The 19,148-nt window shown below is 40.5% G+C and overlaps 1 protein-coding gene across 1 annotated transcript in view; it reads left to right on the plus strand.

The window, feature by feature from the left end:
- The window catches only part of LOC306742619 (calcium-binding protein 8-like), a gene marked incomplete at both ends in the record, with an annotated part of 57,198 nt that overhangs the window by 27,040 nt on the left and 11,010 nt on the right, over window positions 1–19,148 (plus strand). The window lies entirely within an intron of this gene.

The raw sequence follows: 19,148 nt of genomic DNA on the forward strand, positions 1-19,148 counted from the left end.
AAGTAACTAGTAACTTGTAACTAGTTACTTTTTCTGAGTAACAACCCCAACACTGGTTATGAAACTGTTTAAATTACAATCTGATGCCTCCATCTGATGACCTGCATAAGTAAACGTGACCATAAACGAGAAGATTGGCTATTTCTATATAGTTATTCTTAATGCACGACACCTGGTCCCATTCCACAAAACAATTTACGGCATGCAGGTTCACAAGAAGTTCTCCTGCTGAGCAGTGGACACGTGGTCCAGGAATGCTGCAGGTCTTTACGACACAAGGTAGTGGCGCTTATGGAAACACTACCGCTTTTGTCCACAGGCGCCGCCAAAATCTACTCAAAGTGAAAGTTCCATGTAGTAACGTAGTAATGTTTAAAAACTGGAGTTTAGATGGGTTTCATTGTTTACAAAACAACTGAGAATGCACACGCAGCAGGAGGTCGAAAACATGTTGTCGTAACATCACGAAAGCTTAATTATGGACCCAGTAATTAGATTGTTTAGGAACCTGTCTATAAATATAAAAAGGTTTAGCTATTTTAAACTAATTTAAATTCTCATATTCTCCACGTTCTTGATAATGTTGCATTAATGAGCTCAACCTTTTGAATGTGGGTCAACGACAATAAATGTGCTCAGAAGAAGAAAGTATCCTGTGTTTGGAAAGTGTGTCAAGTCGTCTCTCCTTCTCTGCATTAATGCAAAATAACTCCACTACTCACACTGTGAGCGCCTTTTTGAAAGGAAGTGCAAAACAAAAGCTTTATATATATCATCTGACGTCCTCTGAGGGACATCGTGACTGATGATGATAATATGTGACCCTGACAAATGTGCCTTTAGACATCCTAAAGGGTTTTGAGACTGAAGAGCCTTTTGGAGTGACAAAGGAATCGGTGGCACAAGAAACAAACGACAGAGTAAAACGTTGACACGGGAGGGAAACAAACAAGACTTTGAGTGAGCGAGTGATGAATGCGTGTGACAACGGGGAGAGTTGGAGAGCATGAATGGGGACTGATGGCAAATGGAGCAGGTGCGAGGGAAAGAACAGGACATTTGGCACTGACACTTGGCAAGCCCGTCCGCATGATGCCATCATCGGCCTGAAACGGGGCCTTTTCTCGGGGGCAGGAGCTTGTGGTTCACACCTCGAGGACGCAAGTCTTTCGGAGGTCTAAGTGCAGTCTGGGCGGATGCGCTGCCAGCCCCATTTGGCTGCTGCAGTGACCTTGGCTGCTGCAGATTTTATTTTTTTAACCCCTCCAGTAAGGCCGGTGGTTGCGGGTTGGCTGCGTTGAGGTTTGCTACTTGCACTTACAAACCCACACTTCTTGTCTGACGATTTAATGCTTAGACGCTGGAATGAGCGCCTCATTTAATGTGTGGAGTGTTTTTCGAGGTAAAAATAAATCGACTCAAACATTAATTTATCATGATTATTTCTCCACATGCCTCACAGACGATTAGTCGTTTGAGGTATTACAGTTTTTGTGTGTGTGTGTGTGTGTGTGTGTGTGTGTGTGTGTGTGTGTGTGTGTGTGTGTGTGTGCGTGTGTGTGTGTGTTTGTGTGTTTTAGAATGGTACTATTGATGCAGCATTTTTGGCTTTACGTACTGGTAGGAGGGGGCCATACTATTGTCTTTTTTGAATTGCCTTTTACATCAGGACAGAATGTTATTATATAGCATTGTATATGCAGTGTAACTTTTGTACCACGATGGAAGAATGTAAATGATCTCATCAATGCAAGTACATGAAGACAAAATAACACTGTCTGCTCAAAAGCCCACCAAACACTGAATAAACCATCAACCAGCACAGCTCATGCTGCTGGCTCATTACAGCCCACTCATCAAAATGCAGAAGCTGCACTGTCCTCATCATCAACAAATGTTGCATCCTTTTCCTTTGTGTCTCTAGACTGTGCATACAATTTAATTATGGAACGCAATATACAGTGTTGCCGGAATAGATTGCCTTCTTACTCCGAGCTCAAAAGGCTTGATATCGAATTAATTGCTTTTTGTTTTCATTCTTTAACCCTGCACCATTAACCGTTAACATGAACATGAAATATAATGACCATATGAGCCGGGTGCGATTTGTGAAAAACATCAGAGGGGGGTGTGGCTTATTCATGAAAGAAAAGCACAAAACACAGTGGGTCTATAAAGACGATGAAGGCTATTTCTCGCAGCTTTTAAAGTAACATTTATACGTTTCGTTGTAACTGAACTTTAATGAAAACATTTAGGAGCTTGATCCATTAGGTTGGCAGGAATATTTAATGTCTTGCGCTCTCGCTCTCTCTCTCTCGTGAAATAGTGAAAGTTCATTTTATTGTTCTTTGCACTATAGACTAGCGCTTTACTTGGATATATTTGTATTTGATATGGTCTACTGCTGAACAGGTGCACTGGGGGAATACCATTTGAGTATGTTTGCCCCTTTTAGTTAATTGTTTTATGGCACATCTACCGTATGGTCTAGCAGCTTTTTTTAACCTGTTTCTAACAGCAGTAGGCAGCTGGTGTTATCTACATGAAGTTGGACTTAAAGAATTACTGTACGTCTTCAGCATAAAAAAAATATATATATATATATATATATATATATATATATATATATGTATTATCATTTGACAATTATGCTCTTTTTCAGCACCATTTATGTCATTTTTTTAAAAGATTGCTTTTTGGCATTATTGAGCTTTAAATGCTGCTAACCTGGCAGGAAAGCCTGCTGCTTAGGGTGTGTAACTAGATGATGAGCCAGCTGAGAGCAGTCTCTATATTTGTCAAAAGCTTGGCTTCTATGTCAACTTTCAGCGCTTCACACAAGTACCAGGTCAGTCTAATTAAAGGAGTCTCTTACTTAATTACTTTTTTCTTTATAAAGGAAGAGTCAGTTTCACATCTTCTTTAAAGCTTCCTTAAGCTTCATTTCAGAACATATCTTATTTTAATGCTCTGCCTTTTTAGAAGAATAAATAAACCACTAATCTCATTTTGAGGAATGACCCCGTCGGCCACAGCGTTATTAGAGTTATTAGAAGATTCAAAGCACGCAGTAATTGTTTGTTTTTTCGTACAGTTTCACAACTGCTTGCATTCATCAAAGAAGGCCACATTTACATTAAGGGGTAAGAACCCAACGCTTGAAGCTCTTTAATCGATCCATAACCCTCTGTCACTCTCTTACTGATGCGATAGGCCCTCTTTACAGCAGAGTCTGATTCCTTTATATTACCCGACCTTTCCCGTAAAAACATGAATGAATATGAATATCATGCAACAGCGCTGCAACGCTGGCAGCGTTTAGCTGGAGGGGTTTTGTGTAAACATCATGGAAATACACAATCATCAAAGCATTTGACAGCGTTTCACAGATTTCGGTTTCCTCCATCTGGCACTCCGCAAGATTTTTGGGATTAAATATTTATTTTCTCGAGCCGAGGCTGTCAGTTGGACTCCATCAGAGCGGACCGCCTCGCTAACTGGACTGAACCCTGTGTTGTGCTCGGGTTCGATGCTCTTTGAACCACGAGAGCGGTTTGGGTCGCCCGTCTTAGGCGAGAGATTTTCTCATTCCACTAATGTCAGGCGACGTGTCACATCCTCACCAGCTGGAGCGATGGGTAATGATTCACTCGGTCACACGCTCACCTTCCTACTCACTCGTATCTGCTCTGGAACACTTTGTTAATGTATCTCATTATCCCGTCTGGTTAATTGTGAGATTGTAATTGAACAACTGCAAACATTTTATTTTCTTCTGCTCTGCCATAGAACGTGCCTCCTAAACGCACTGCTTTCATAAATATGATGTCTTTTTGTTTCATTCATAAGCTTATATTCTATAGATTTAACTGTATTTCTTATGTTTTGAGCAGGATATTTTCTTAGACTTTACTGACATCACATTATTGCATTCTTCCTGTGTATGATGAAGATGTGTGGACAGGTCGGACTGCAGCTATATATTATTGTAGTAACTGAGTGTTCTACCGATTATTTCATTGATTAATCAAGTAATCGTATTTATTAAGGAGCAATAATAAATATGCAAAAGATAAAATGACCCCGGACCACTAATTGGTTTCCATTTCAGAAAAATCCACATTGCACAAATTCACGCAGTATGAATATCTGTTAAAACTAAACCCATTCAGTGACTATGTGCCGTATTCCATCAGAATTTCAACCGTCTCGAAGTCGGTGTAAACCGTCAGAAAGTTCAAATGTCGTCCTCTTACCTCGTCATTGTCATTTTTATAACGCATTCAAATTATTATAAATATTTAAAAATATATCAAATTAGGAAATGTATTTTTAGCGAACTATTTGCTTTAACGAAAAGAAAAAAATATTTGTTTTAATGCTGTATGATGAGCTGCTTAGAGTTGGTGTTCGGGACTCAAACAGATCATAATTTGCATCAATGATTAGAGTTTCTGGAGGAAGCGCTTCAGACCCAGTCACTTATCGTCTTAATTAATCCCGGAGCAGTGTTGTGATTCATCGCTGATGGTGATTCATGCCAAGTGACCAGAGTACAGTTTGGTACCCGGTAGCTCTGAATGAGCCCGGAGGAGATCAGATAAACATTCCCAACACGTGCAAACTCGTTTGTAATTACTCGTTTACAGCGCGGGCACCTCTGCTTGACATTCATCACATGATTGGACTTGGATTGGAATATCGGTACTTGTGTAAATGACATTTGAGCCTGCAGCTCTCTCTCTCTCTCTCTCTCTCTCTCTCTCTCTCTCTCTCTCTCTCTCTCTCTCTCTCTCTCTCTCTCTCTCTCTCTCTCTCTATATATATATATTCTCTTTTTCTCTTTAGTATTTTTCAGCTTCTCTTTAAAGTTGAACCTCATCTATATAATAGAGATTGTGTCCAATGCAAAAAAAAAAGTATATGTTGAGGAGGTTGTCTGGAACACACTGTTCCAAAATCAATACGAGACACTTCTTCAATGCACTGCACTACGCTGTGAAATGCTGCTCTGCACCAGCTAGATTATTTTCTTTTATTCTAAAAATGAGCCCAGAGGCTCTGATAGTAATTTAATTTGTCACAAGCAAGAACGGTGGTTGGGAATATCATCTAGGAATGTGGTAGCACTGCAATACGGTAGACAAAAATAGAGGTAGTTATTAAGAAACAAATAAGAAACAAGGTGATGATTAATGCATAGTGTAGTAGTTCCTGGATAATGTAGATGTATTGTCAGCAGTTTTAAACTGCTAAATGTGTATTGATGCTCATAATGTATACATGACATTTTAAAGTTGCTCAAATATTGACAAACCCTGAAATATTTAAAACTGTTGGCAGCATAAATTAGACATGTGTGTGTTACATTTGGCAGCAGTTTGTGAAGCAGGTTTTTGTCATCACATGAATGAACACCTTCAGACAGACTGCAGACAGACTGCACTGGTGTCATGGTTTGAAAAATGGGCTTTCATCTCTGCATCGTTCTGTGGAGACTGTGTGTGTTTGTTTCTGAATGCGAGTGTGTGGCTCACCGGAGCAGCTGGTACTGCACTCAGCACTGTTTTTGTTTATTATTGACGAGTCTGAGGCCCGTTGAGGCCGATCAGGACCTGGTTTTAGAGCAATGACACTTTGACACGCTAACTATGGGGAGAACAAGGATCGAACCGGCTACCTTCCGGTTTCAGGACGACCACTCATCCCCATGAGCTATGAGAACTTCACAGAGTATAAAAGTACAAAGTACACAGACATAAAACGTCATTAATAATCCATGTACTTTTGTGGAAATGTTTACGTTACGCCGGTAACAGCTTGCGCGATGGCCAAGATTCTTGGTGACTCTCTGATTCTTGCCGTTTTTCCAAAACAAAAACGGCAGAAAAGTCTATCTCACGGAGATCGGCTTTTTGTTGGGGCATGAACATTTTTCTTCCTCCAAAGTGGGGCGTGACAAAAAAAGTTTGAGAACCACTGTTTAATCACTCTTCTTATTTTTGCAAAGCAAAGCGGGCAAAGATTAAAGTGCTTGCTGCTGAAGTTGCCTCCCGGTCATGTTTCTCACAGGTGACCTGAGAAAGGACTGATTAGTGGTTGCATACCTCTATTTTGACAGAGCAACAGGAGTGGGACTATTTTAGAGCTTGTTGCACTATAATCATTCTTTGTGCTTTATTACTGTACGCCCACTCTGAATAAAACGTGTTATTGCAGCCCTATGGAGGAATATTGATGGAAAATGTATTTAGTCATAGAACAACATATTTGGATTCTAAACATCTGACTTTTTGGTTGATCAATCAGTTTGTTTTAGTTTGTCTCAAAGCTTTTGTCACACTGCACAAAGCTATACACCTACACAGATTAGTTATTTGTTTTACTTCTGCTCAGAAATTTAGATTTGATCATTTTAAGCAAATAAATGGGTCAATATCTCCACTATACATCATTCTTTTGTCGTGTCATTATTTGCTCGGTTTTATCGGATCAATTGCATTTGAGAAAATATACAGTATGATCTTAAATACTTTTTTCTTTTTTAGCCTTTTTGCTTCTACCCTGTGGAAGACAGTATTACATATGGGCAAAGAAGGGAAGTAGCGGTATGACTTGCAAAAAAGGTCCAAAGCACTCCTGTGTTGCCGTCTCACATGCACATCAAAAGGAACACTAACTTCTGATGAAGTTAACACTAGAACTGATGTTGGCACCGTGTTTCTTCCTATTGATTATCATCAAACATATTAAAAGCAAAGCAGAGCAGAAACCAAACAAAACTTGACATTCATTCCTTTTCCTTACTGTATAACATTATTCATAGTCGGGATTATTTTTGACTAACATTAGATAAGTGGCCATTTTCTATTTTTAATGTCTGTGTTTGCTTTTTTTTGTTGTTCATTGAATACACAGTAGAGCAAGGAGTTGGTGTAAAGCATTTTATGTTGAAGATACTGAAGTCCAGCTTTGCAGTTTTTAAGACTTGTTGAAAGGTTTCTGCATCTGTTAACCGAGTGTAATTAGAATAATTCCTGCTGCAGAAATGTCATTGAATCTTTCTCCAGAAAAGTGCTTTTTAAAGATAATGAGGCAGAGTGTTTGGGAGAGTAAATGTCAAGAGGAAGAAGTATAAACAGGTGTGAGCCTAATGAGCAGCTAGTCGCTCCTCTCAGCTCACAATGAGTAAATCCGCTGGCAGAGTAAAGCTTTTATGTTTAGTCACTGTCAGGAAAAACACCTCGTATCCTTCAGTTGCATTTAAATACGCTGAATGGCGACAGGCTGCTCAGGAAGTTTTTTCCCGAATCCCTGTCAAACTGTCATGAAGACCACTCGTGGAATTCGTGTATTTTGGAAATGCAGGGCTTTGACATGACAACAGCAAACACATTGAGCAAGCTGTTAAGAATACATTTTTTAAATTTATTTTTTATAGCCTGAAAGTTGTTCAGTAGGTCTTCCAGCTGTTCTTTGTTCTTTCAACTCTGCAGTTTGTATCCATCCTCCATGGACAGAGTATATAGTACAACCCATTACTTATTCCATATTTGAATATACAGAGAAAATAATCTTGGGTGGTGGATCAAGAAGACCAGATAATTTCACTCAGACATTTAGACACATGGCTGTATAAATATGAAGTCTCTGCCTCCTTCATGCTTTAGAAATGTAGACTTTCTTCCTAAATGAGATCCATTAATCTTCCTTTTTTTTCTGTTCTTTGTGCCCGGGCACAATTTTGGATTCATAATGACTTTGAAACAACCCATCTATGATGAATAATGCATGGACCGCAGTGAGAGAGATGAGAGTAGGTTAATATTTGTGTTGGCCCCTCCAGAGAATCGCTAAGAGGAGGGAATAGTCATTGTATCGAGTAGTCATTGTCTCGAAACAGCCATTGCTATGGCTGTTTCTAATCAAATCAAACATGTAATGTAATTTAATGCCCACATTCCAAGAAATGGACCAAATGTAAAGTCCAGGACATAGCAAGTGATTTCTAAAGGCCCGTCAAACTCTTATAATATATTGCATTTACTGTATGTGATCATTTTTATGTCTCTGGAGCTGAAGACAATTTTTCCACCTCTGTATTTATTTGTTTTCTTTTATATTTCACATGTTATTTTCATTATGTAGTGTTTTTCCAAAAAGGATTCTGTCTAGTTTTAAACAAAAGTGGCATTTTAAACCAGATTGACACCAAATTTAGTCTTCAAATTAAGATGAGCTAAAAATAAGATGAGCCTTTATTGATCCCCAGAGGGGAAATTCAGGTGTTGCAGCAGCAAAAAAGATGAATAGGGAAATGATACACTACTCTATTAATCATAATAATAATCATAGTAAGACATATATTTAAATAATGACAGTTGGTGTCTAATTATGGATTTTTGTGATACATTCAAACATGTTGTGGTGTCCTAATAAATATTGTTTATTTGTAATATCATGAATACAATTGCCAATGATTGGTTTATACAAGGCCCATATAGTTGGTCTCTTTTGTTATTCAGACTTCAGCTGCTGCTCTTCTCATCCTGCCGGGTCGTTCTGAGATGACAGATTTGTGTCTTTTGCTCCCTTTACACTTCGACACGATTGGTGTGATTTATTTATGTATATTATATATAATTTTACCTCTACATCATTTATTTACTCCCTGCAGCCAATCAGACCTTTTTCCACCTCTTGACATCACAGCAAGGTTACACTGACATATAAGAACTTCATCAGGCGAGTAAAAGACGCAACAGTGTTTGAATGTGCCTACTTTGGTACCGAATGATATTTCTGATTTAATGTCTTGCCATTAGCATCTTTCTCATTGGTCATACTGATGGAGGCACTATTCAAGTTTCACCAAACTGAAGCGCTAAAGTGCTGGAACTGAAATGAAAAGTGGTCCAGTTCCATGTAAAATAAGAAGAGCCAGTACTTCTCTGCTGCTGGGTGTCTAGACTCTAGAGGATTGAGGCCGCCAGGCAGGATACAAACACAGCATAAGGCCATTCACATGCTGCTGGGGAGGCGTAGCAGCGAGGAGAAGAAGAAAAAAAATATCATATTCCCTTTGCCAGGCATGGCCTTGAATAGCAATGAGGGCGGCACAGAGACGTGACATTACCGACGTATAATCAACACCCACCAGCCCAAACATGCACACGTCGTCCCTTCCCTCCATATACCTAATCAGCCTCCTTCAAACAGCCCAATCTACTTTGAGCACTGGCCCTCTAATGCGCTCATCCTCAGAACCCAGCTCAGAGGTTTGCTGGTGAGTTATGGAGGGTTATCAAAGAGAAAATGACTCCATTCATCTCTATTGCGCCAAGCGTCGCAGTGCTATTATGTTTGGTATGAAAAAAGGCATTGCTTTGATCCCAGGCCAGAGTCCTCTCCTCCGAGGTCTTCACTCTCACCGTGAGACGAGACGGGGTTTTCATGATGACCTCCAGGTGAGTCTCCCAGTGCCACCTTTGGTCTAAATCAGACTGGATATACAGTGGTTTTAAAAGTCTTCATTTGCATTTTTATTCAGTTGAGGAAAGTAATATAGATAAATAGACATTTTAATTGCAGTTAAGTTACTGATTCTTTTAACTTTTTGTTTCAGCTCAAGTTTTTTTATTTCTAGCAGCAGGTAAAAAAAATAATGCAGAAAATAATTTAGCAGTAAAAGAAAAAACCCACCATCGCACATGAATCGTTGTCATGAATTTCTTTGAGAGCAGACTGAAAAGTTTTTGCTCAACTTCAACCACACCTTCACCACTTTAGTGCTTGGTTATATACGTGGCTCAGCACAAACCTGTGATGGTTTTGCTCAAGGCGGGACTGGTGCAGATACCAGAACCGATCTTGGATCAGCTTATGGGATGACTGGGCAACAACAGAGTTGTGATGTTGTAGCTGTCCTTCTTGACCAAAAACACCCACTCATGCCACTAAAAGATGAAAAATACTTTATCTGTATATTTATATCATGTAAGTTCATACATATGGTTTGAATAATCATTTCATTTATCTTTGCTGCTTTACTAGAACCAGTACTTAAACATCTCATGATCATTTACATTAAGGTGAAAATTCAGCATCTTTTAACACAATCAGTGTATTTTATTTCATTCAAGCAATAAGTTACTCAGTGCACGCTATGTTGAGCTGCATTGTGGGACAGCTTCTGTCCAAACCTCTGCTGTACATTCACTTGATATCTTCAAGCCCCTGGCTACACCGGGGAAATCCAAGCTGAAATAGCGGCCTGTTGATCGTCCTACCGCCGACTACGTCACGGTCACTCACGCCAAACGAGGGCGACGTATACATCATACACAACTGCAGCTACCATCAATTCACGGCAGTAGAGGTGGTTTACTACTGTATGCAAACATAGTAATCATTATATGAAGTGTAATTGATAGCATCACCTCGCTCCTGGACACACTGATTCTGTTTCCAGGACACATCACCTTTATTACAGGGTTGAGTGGAGGCCGGTCCCTCTCGGGTGCCTGTGGACAAATAGACACACAGGAGGTAGAATATATGCCGTGCACAGTAAGAGGCTTAGTCCGATTTTAAACCTCAACCATTTGAGCTATTATCCAGAATGCAGTTTGTGTGTGTGGAGGGTGCGGAGTCGATTGCATTAAGTCAGGCTGATAGCTTTCCTTCTCTCCGTGCTGAGAAAGAAAACATGGATGGCGCTGTTTGAAGTTCTGCTGCCTTCGGAGAAGCGGCAGCAGCATCAGCATCGCACACCTCAGGCCTCCTGAGAAGCGAAAGCTCATTGGTTTTGTCTCTCCCTTTTGCCTGCCTTCTGTATCTTATGAAGCCGTATGATTTAGAAGAGACATTTTCTTTCCCAGTGTGTGACATTTTGCCCCCCACTCCCCCCCACTCCCTCCTCCTTATGTTCCATGTAGCTTTAATTACATGTGAGTCAGCTCTGCTACCTCTGTAATTCGCTACAGCTACAGCTCTTTTTCATGCAGGCCTCCGCAGCTCTGAGAAGTGTCGGTAACACATCACCGCGCTGTCGCTTAAAACACACATGCTCGGACGTGTACACACAATTTATGCTTTTGTGTGACCAGAATTGTAATGCTTTATCTGTCAATCAAAATGAATGCCTCTAACTATATTATACTGACATACTGGGCATCCGAGAAGGGAGTTTCGTCAATTTCATCTACTAAAGTAATCACAGTGTGGAATATAATTAAGATGAATGGAGAAACTCATTTGTCAGCCTAATGCATAAAAACAAAACATGGTCCCGTTTGTTCATTGATCATCGTTTCACAGCCTTATGCGGTGCATTAACATCGCCTGAGATGTGGTTGAACCTGTTTTTTCTCTCCAAGTTGTTCTTCAAAGTATCATCACGGCTGCAGACGGCAAGGATGAATGGTGACTATCATAAGGTCACAAGGGTTTTTTATCATCATTGTACAACAGGGTTGTGCAACAAAATGGTGGAGGAGGAATTCTGGGGTCTCCCAACCTGCTCTGAAAGTCTGGTGGTATGGGAACGCATATTACTGTACCTCTGGCCGGACGGCAGCAAACAGGCTGTGGGGTGGGTGTTGTCTTTAAATGTCCTCTGGCCTCTGTGCAGCTACCTCTCATCACCAATATCACTGAAAGAAAAGTAGATCGGTATCAGCGAGGTTCTGGGTGGTTCTAATCACCCGCCGGTAAGCCCTCCTGTCTAGATGTGCACACCGCACGCCATTTTGTACTGTTTCCACGTAGGATGCTTTCTACACAGTCAAATTGACAGTGCTAACGCAACACTTAAAGAGTCGAAGTTAACACTGAGTCAGTGAACATATGGTCCCTATCTACAGAGTGTTAAAGTTACACTGAACATGTTCAAATTTCAGAGTCAATTCAACTCTGGTAAGAGTTCATATTTTACACTACACTGAGAAGCGTTACTCAGATTTTACACTAGGATGTAAATAACACTTAGTAGTGTTATTTTCATTTGACTTTAAGACTCAAATATTACTCTTCATTAGTGTTAGACCTACTTTACACTAAGTGTTGTTTGAACTGACTCTTGCCATTGTTAAAAAATATTTACTCTTGTATTTACTCCCTATTAGGGTTCTTTTTATCCAACACTTACTTACTTTCATTTTCTCACTTTACCATGTCCAGCTAACACTTAAAACAATACAACTAAAACATGTCTGCAGGGTAAAAAAAAACAAAAAACACCAGTATATCAGATCTTAAAAACAATTTATTAAAAATAAAAACAATTTAGTTTAGTTTCCATACAATGTTCACTTATGTTTCTAAGATACCAGTGTAACTCCCGTCCATCAGACCTTTCGTCGTTGTAGTCCAGACAATACGTCTCCACCAGGTTTCTTAGCCAACACAGATCTGCTGTGAAACGATAGAGAAGAGGACAAGACAATGAAAATAAATATGAAATGATCCTGAAGAAATGACCGTTAATACAAAGATTGACATTGTTTTTTAAATGAGCCAATCACCAAAGGAAGCTCAAAGTAAACATTTTACACATCAATTTAACTTACCTGTTGGCATCTTGACGCTCCTTCTGCCTTCTTCTGGAAGGGCTGACGAATCCTCAGCAGCCTGAGAGGTGCAGCACTGCAGCTATAAACACATGAGAGAGGACTGAATGTCAGTAGAATGCAATATAATGCTCACGTTACTTTAAAAAAATGATAATTCAGTTGAACTGGACAAAAAAGAAACTATTGTATGCAGTAACTGATTCATATGAAACAAATTAGCTTTAAAGTTAATCCTATGCAGTCAAAGGAGCAATTACAGTGTTTTCTATTTTACTGTCCTCTATGCACATTTAAACAATACAACCACATTGAGCTCTCTTGCCCACATTGTCGAGTTTGATGTTAGCTAGTTAGCCTTATTTTGGCTGAACTGTGCTGCACATTTAAGCTAACCTTCAACTAGGTCACGTTAGCAGGGCTCTCAAGTGTCATGCATTTCGGTCTTAAGTCACGCCCTCCCGCCACAGATCGTATTTTTCACGCTGAAAAAAAAACTCTAGGCTATTTAATGTACCGCAGCGCGCAAACATGACCTGGTCGCGCTGCCCTCACCATGGAGGAATCTTTTGGGGGGGAGGAGGAGGATATGTCACTCTTACCTGTCTTAAAAGCTTGAGAGCCCTGCGCTATTCAGTATTTCAAGACAAAAAAACAACTGCAGTGTATGTTTAACAACAATATAACAGGTACCGTAAAAGTCGGGTTAAAAGCCGCGACTACCTTCGGTCAGTGTCCCCGTTAGCTCCCCACTGTAGCCAGCTAGCGCTCCGCTAGCGCTGCGCTGTTGCTCCGCTAGCTCTCAGCTAGCGCTCAGCTAGCTCTCCGCTAGCTACCCGCTAGCTCCCCGACAACCACCGAAGGTAGCGGGACCAGCCCCTGCTTGACACCCGACTCGGGCAAAGGGGACACGGCAGCAGCGGCCAGTAGCAGCAACAGCGGGGAGCTAGCAGCAGCGCTACTGTTTCATAAGTGATTTAGAGAAACTTACCACAGTCTTTCGAGAAGTGCAAGATGGCGCAGTGAGGAGACTCAGATCCGTTTTAGAGGAGAGGAGATGGGCGGAGCCTCACAAAGTACTTTCCAGAATATTCTACGTCTTGTAGCAGTGTACAAATACATCAACACTGGGGTTTGTTTTACTCTGGCTGTTGTTGTATTACTCTAAAAGAGTAACTGTACTTTGGCACAGCATGTTTACACTGAAAAGTGTAACTCTGATTAGTTACACCAACACTGGGCAAGACTTTAGTAATTACTCTTGACGTTGTTGTAATAACTCTGGAAGAGTTCATACACTTTGACAATGCATATTTAACACTGGGAAATTTACTGTGTACTGCTCCTCTGTGAAAGTTAACAAGAACTTGGACCTGCTCTTTAGTTTGGGAAGAAAATTAAAAAAATGCTCTTCACTTCAATGTCTTGAAATTCTAAGAGGAAATAAACTGTTGTTTAATGCTGCAATCCCGTTGGACAAGACTTTAGTTAAGCTCTTAAATTCGGACCATTTTACGATGAGAGATATATTGGCGTATCAATGATTCCAGGCTGGGACCTGTTGACAAAAGCTGCTGCTGCTGCCCTTTTGGCTGTAATGAAAAGACGTGCTGAACACTTTTTCAGGTCTGAATGGAGCTACAATCGAATGTTAAACCTCCAAGTAAAATTGTGCTTAAAATTGATTCGGCTCCATTTCTTCCCTCCACCTCTTCAGTCCAGTGTGTGTGTGTGTGTGTGTGTGTGTGTGTGTGTCCCGCTGTCGCCAACACACTCTACCATTTCCCCATCTCTAGCCTTTGCTCTCATCTGTTCCTCGTTCCTCTTCAATAGAGGCAATGAATTACATGAGACCGGGCATTTAGATGCCGCTAATGAGGGCCGTGAACCTCGGGCGGCTCCTCTAGCCTGCACCACTCCGGGGGTTAATGGGAGTAATTTCTCCTTGATTAAGCACACTAACTGTAATTGGCTATTGATAGTCTCCTCAGTGGCTTGAGGCAGTTCCCCTTCATGCTGTACTCTCTTCAAATTACGTTGAGCAATCTAACATGTGCCATTCTTTTGATTTGCTGATGCAAATGGCATTGTGTCAGTGCTTGCAGCAAATGAAAAGTGAATGTGGGGAGGGAATCTGTGCTGAGATTCAGATTCCCTCGAAGGATTCCCTGACTGTTCAATACTTATGTTGTCTGCAGCGCCTGAGGAAGCCACACGATTTTGTTTGTTCTTACCATTTGTCGGTCACAGGGGCATTACCTCCGTTATAGTGGTCACAATGGAGCGCAGATGTTCGAGACCTTAACAGTCTGTCTGCTTTTCCTCAGGGCCTGAATGTGTAACAGTTTGTCCATATAAATCAATGTACAAGTCATTTAACGTCAATGCCCCATGTGGCCAATGTTTCTGTCCCTACCGGCACTCCAGTGACTTCTTCGAGATGTGAGCCTCCATTAACTGTTCTCCCTGTTGTGAACGTTGTGGCCCTCGTCATGCCTTCCTTTTGTCTCGATGAATCTTCGGCCATTTGGCGGCCGGTTGACGCAGTGGTAATTGAGACATACATTTCTCCTGAAGGCTCGGAGCCCTTCGGGGTGGAGATGGATCGGTAGAGGTCGATAAAGATGCTGACTATTATATAAGAAAAGAAGGTGTGCATGTTCAACATAAGGCACAGACAGGGCAGGACATAGTAACTATACTCCACTTTGTTACTGATGGCATGTCCTATGAAAGGTCTGTAATAATACAGTACACAGTCCAGTGTATGATGTGCAGTCATGTAATTGTTGATAGGTTGTCCTTCATTTCCTGGTTAGATTATACATATCCAGGTCAATAAATGTTTTGCTGACATTGATGCGGATAGATATTAATAATCTAAGAAACGTTGGGTGTAAGAGCAACAGGACATCTCGGATGAAGAGGAACACATTTGTACACTGTGCGGACTACACAGTGTACAAATATGCAGGCTTTAAGACGGAGCAAAAAGCTAAGAGAAGTATCTGAAAGTCTGAGGCTGAGAAGTACCGTCATGGGAAAACTCTGGAGCAGATTCAGATGCTGTGAATAATGCAGGAGACTGCTTTGTAAATAATACATTTCCCGGCAATAAATATTATCAGCCGTAAGCAGTAGAAAGGTTTTGCGAGAGGGACGTCCTGAAAAAGTGATGGAATCAAGTCTCGTGCAGCAGTTGGCGGGTCAGTGCTCACCAGCATAGAGCTGCCAAAGCCTCCGCTGGTTAACTTCCGCTGTCCGTGATGATGGGTAGAGCATCCCATTCAAGTCCATGGTCAAATATTTATTGGGAGATTTCACAGGGGGTTTTCCTCTTTCACCGACTGGTGATGCAAGCGAAGGTGCGCAAAATCGTTAGATTGACAGCTGCAACTTCCCAGAGTGCAAGAGGATGCAATTCTGATCAGGGGAGAAGAGAGCTGCCATTTTCTTCTGTATGAAAAATCTACTTGCTTGCGAAGATTGCATTTTTTCATAAACTTTTTTTGATCGACCACACATTTCTTTTCAGATATAACTGTATATACAGGTATTGTTCACTTCTAAACCTCATCTTAATATTGTCCGTGTGATCTAATGCAGCACTGTGAGGCCTTTTTATTTTTAAATACTTTTTTCCAACATGCTCAATCCGCAGAGCCCTGCAAGCTTCTACCCTCGCTGCTGCACAGAGCGCTGTTTGCTTGTTTTTCAGAAAAACATCCACCAAGTGTGAAGTAAATCGGATGAGAGGTTCTTTGGATATGAGAAAGAAACGCAGAAAGACGGACAGATTCCTTTCTTCATAGTAGTATAGCTGTTTCACAGTTGTATTTACTATTGTCAGACACGTCATTAGTCAGGTATGCAGTCCATCCCATTTAGTCTAGTATTCTCTTCTTTTTCCTTCTGTAATCATAAACTGAATGTCATATATTCCATACTATGCTAATATCTATCCATTGGTTCAGTGTGGGAGTGAATATAAGTCTCTGATATCCAGCTGCTTTGATATGTTCCCTGCGTACTCTGCCATTACCTACCCACATTGTCTCCAGCATTGTTTCTGAAGTCCAGTCCTTTATTTTTTATTTTTGGGTTCATGAAGTCAACATTGAGAAGTCAACATTAATTGACTTGATTTTAACTAATGTTCCTCATAAATTCTCAGCTGTTGGTGTTTTCTGTAATGACCTAAGTGATCATTGTGTTGTTGCTGCAAGCAGGAACACTAAGGTCCCTAAATTAAAACCATGTATCATTTATAAAAGGAATCTTAAACATTTTAAAGAACAAGGGTTTTATCATGATTTGTTTAATTTTAATTGGAGGAGGATAGAGCTAATCCCTGATGTGGAAACTGCCTGGTCTTTTTTTAATGATGGTTTTACACAAATCATAAATATACACCCCCCCTTTTAGGAAATACAGAGTACAGGGACGCGAAAATCCCTGGTTCTCCTCTGATCTAGCAGACAGTATTCATGAGCGAAATCTAGCTTGGGCTAAGGCAAGAACAACAGGTTCTGCCACTGACTGGCTTGGGTTTAGGAAACTAAGAAACTTTTATCAAGAAAGCACAATCTGAATATTATTTGTCTGTTAATACTGAAAATGTAAATGATCCGAGGAGATTTTGGAAAACTATAAAATCCCTCTCTGTGAGCAAGAACCCACAAGTTTGACCTGTTTTTATTATGAAGGACTCTGTCGCTGTTCATGACAAAATGGAGATACTGAATTGTTTTAACACACACTTCATATCTTCTGGCTCTCTGTTTGACTCTTGTTGTCCAAGGTCTGTGAAACCTTGTACTGGGGTTCCAGTTTATACTGGTCAGCCTTTTAATTTTACCCCATTTCCTGTGCAGGAAGTTCATAAAGCCATAAAAAGCCTAGATCATATGAAACCTTCAGGGCCTGATTGTATAGACCCTTACTTTTTGAAATTGGCTGCTGATTTTGTTGCAGAGCCACTTGCATATATTTTTAATCTGACAATGAAAAATAACGAATTACCAATGAAATGGAAATCGGCCTTTGTTTTCCCACTGTTTAAAGGTGGTGACCCAGCTATTTTAAATAACTATAGGCCAATATCTAACTTATCTGTACTTGCTAAACTCTTGTGAGCATCCACTTAAGGAGTTCTTGTACAGCAATGCCATTTTATCAACCTACCAGTCAGGCTTTAGGAAAAAACATAGCACTATTACAGCTGCATTGAAAGTGGTCAATGACATTTGTGTTTCTCTTGACAAGAAGCAACACGGTGCGTCACTGTTTATTGATCTGTCCAAAGCATTTGACACAGTTGACCATGATGTTAAGGCTGATGCTCCTCAACTCAGGGCTCTCCGAACAAGCAGTCGCTTGGTTCACGAGGTACCTTGAGAATAGGTCTCAGATATGAGGGCCTATCCTCTGATATTGCTACCGTCTGTAAAGGTGTGCCACAAGGATCGGTATTAGGTCCACTTTTATTTACTATTTATATAAATAATCTGGGCCAAAATGTGGTGGACGCTAATTGTCACTTCTATGCTGATGACACTGTGATATATTGCTGTGCGTCAACTCTTGTGCAGGCAATCGATCTCCTGCAAAATGCTTTTAATGTTGTTCAAGATACCCTTTTTCAACTGAAACTTGTTTTAAATACAGATAAGATAAAACTTATGTTGTTTTCAAACAGTCGGATTAGGCCACAGAATATCTCTTCGGTGGTCACTTTTGAAGGAAGTGAAATAGTGGTTGTTGACTCTTATAAATATCTTGGTATTCTGATTGATGACTCCCTCACTTTTCAGCCACGTGTACAGTACCTGGTGAAAAAGTTGAGGTTAAAACTGGGTTTTTATTTTCTAAATAAGCTGTGCTTTTCCAATAATGTAAAAAGTGATTAGTTGCTGCTACTTTTTTACTTGTGTTGGACTATGGTGATCTTCTTTATATGCATACCTCTGCTAGCTGTCTTCGTAGGGTGGATGCAGCTTACTATGCTTTGCTGCGATTCATTGCAAACTGTAAGGCTCTGACTCACCACTGTGAGTTATACTCTCGGGTAGGATGGCCTGCTTTGGCCACCCGTAGGCTCTCTCATTGGTACACCCTTATTTATAAGGCAATCCTTGGTCTGCTCTCAAACTACCTGTGTGTTTGCATCAACCAGAGAAGTGTTGGACAATATCATTTGCGTTCTCAGAACCTTTTTATGCTCACTGTCCCAAATGCCAGAACGGAAATGGGAAAAAGGGCTTTTGTGTACTCTGCCCCCTCATCATGGAATATGTTGCAGAATGTTTTAAAGCTCAGGGAACTGATAGCAGTGACTGCTTTTAAATCTTGAATGAAAGAAATAGAGGCAGGTTCCCAAAAATGTAAATGTTTCTTAAATTAACTCTACGTCACTGTCTCTTAGCTTTTAGTTTCTTTTAACTTGTCTTGTTCTGTGTTTTCTGTCTGTATGTGTTTTTTATGCTGCTGCCTGTCTTGGCCAGGTCTCCTTCGAAAAAGAGATTTTTAACCTCAATGTCTATGCTGCTATCTTGGCCAGGCTTCCCTTGGAAATGA

Source organism: Taurulus bubalis (assembly GCF_910589615.1).
Source record: "Taurulus bubalis genome assembly, chromosome: 10".
In the NCBI taxonomy this organism is placed as follows: domain Eukaryota; kingdom Metazoa; phylum Chordata; class Actinopteri; order Perciformes; family Cottidae; genus Taurulus; species Taurulus bubalis.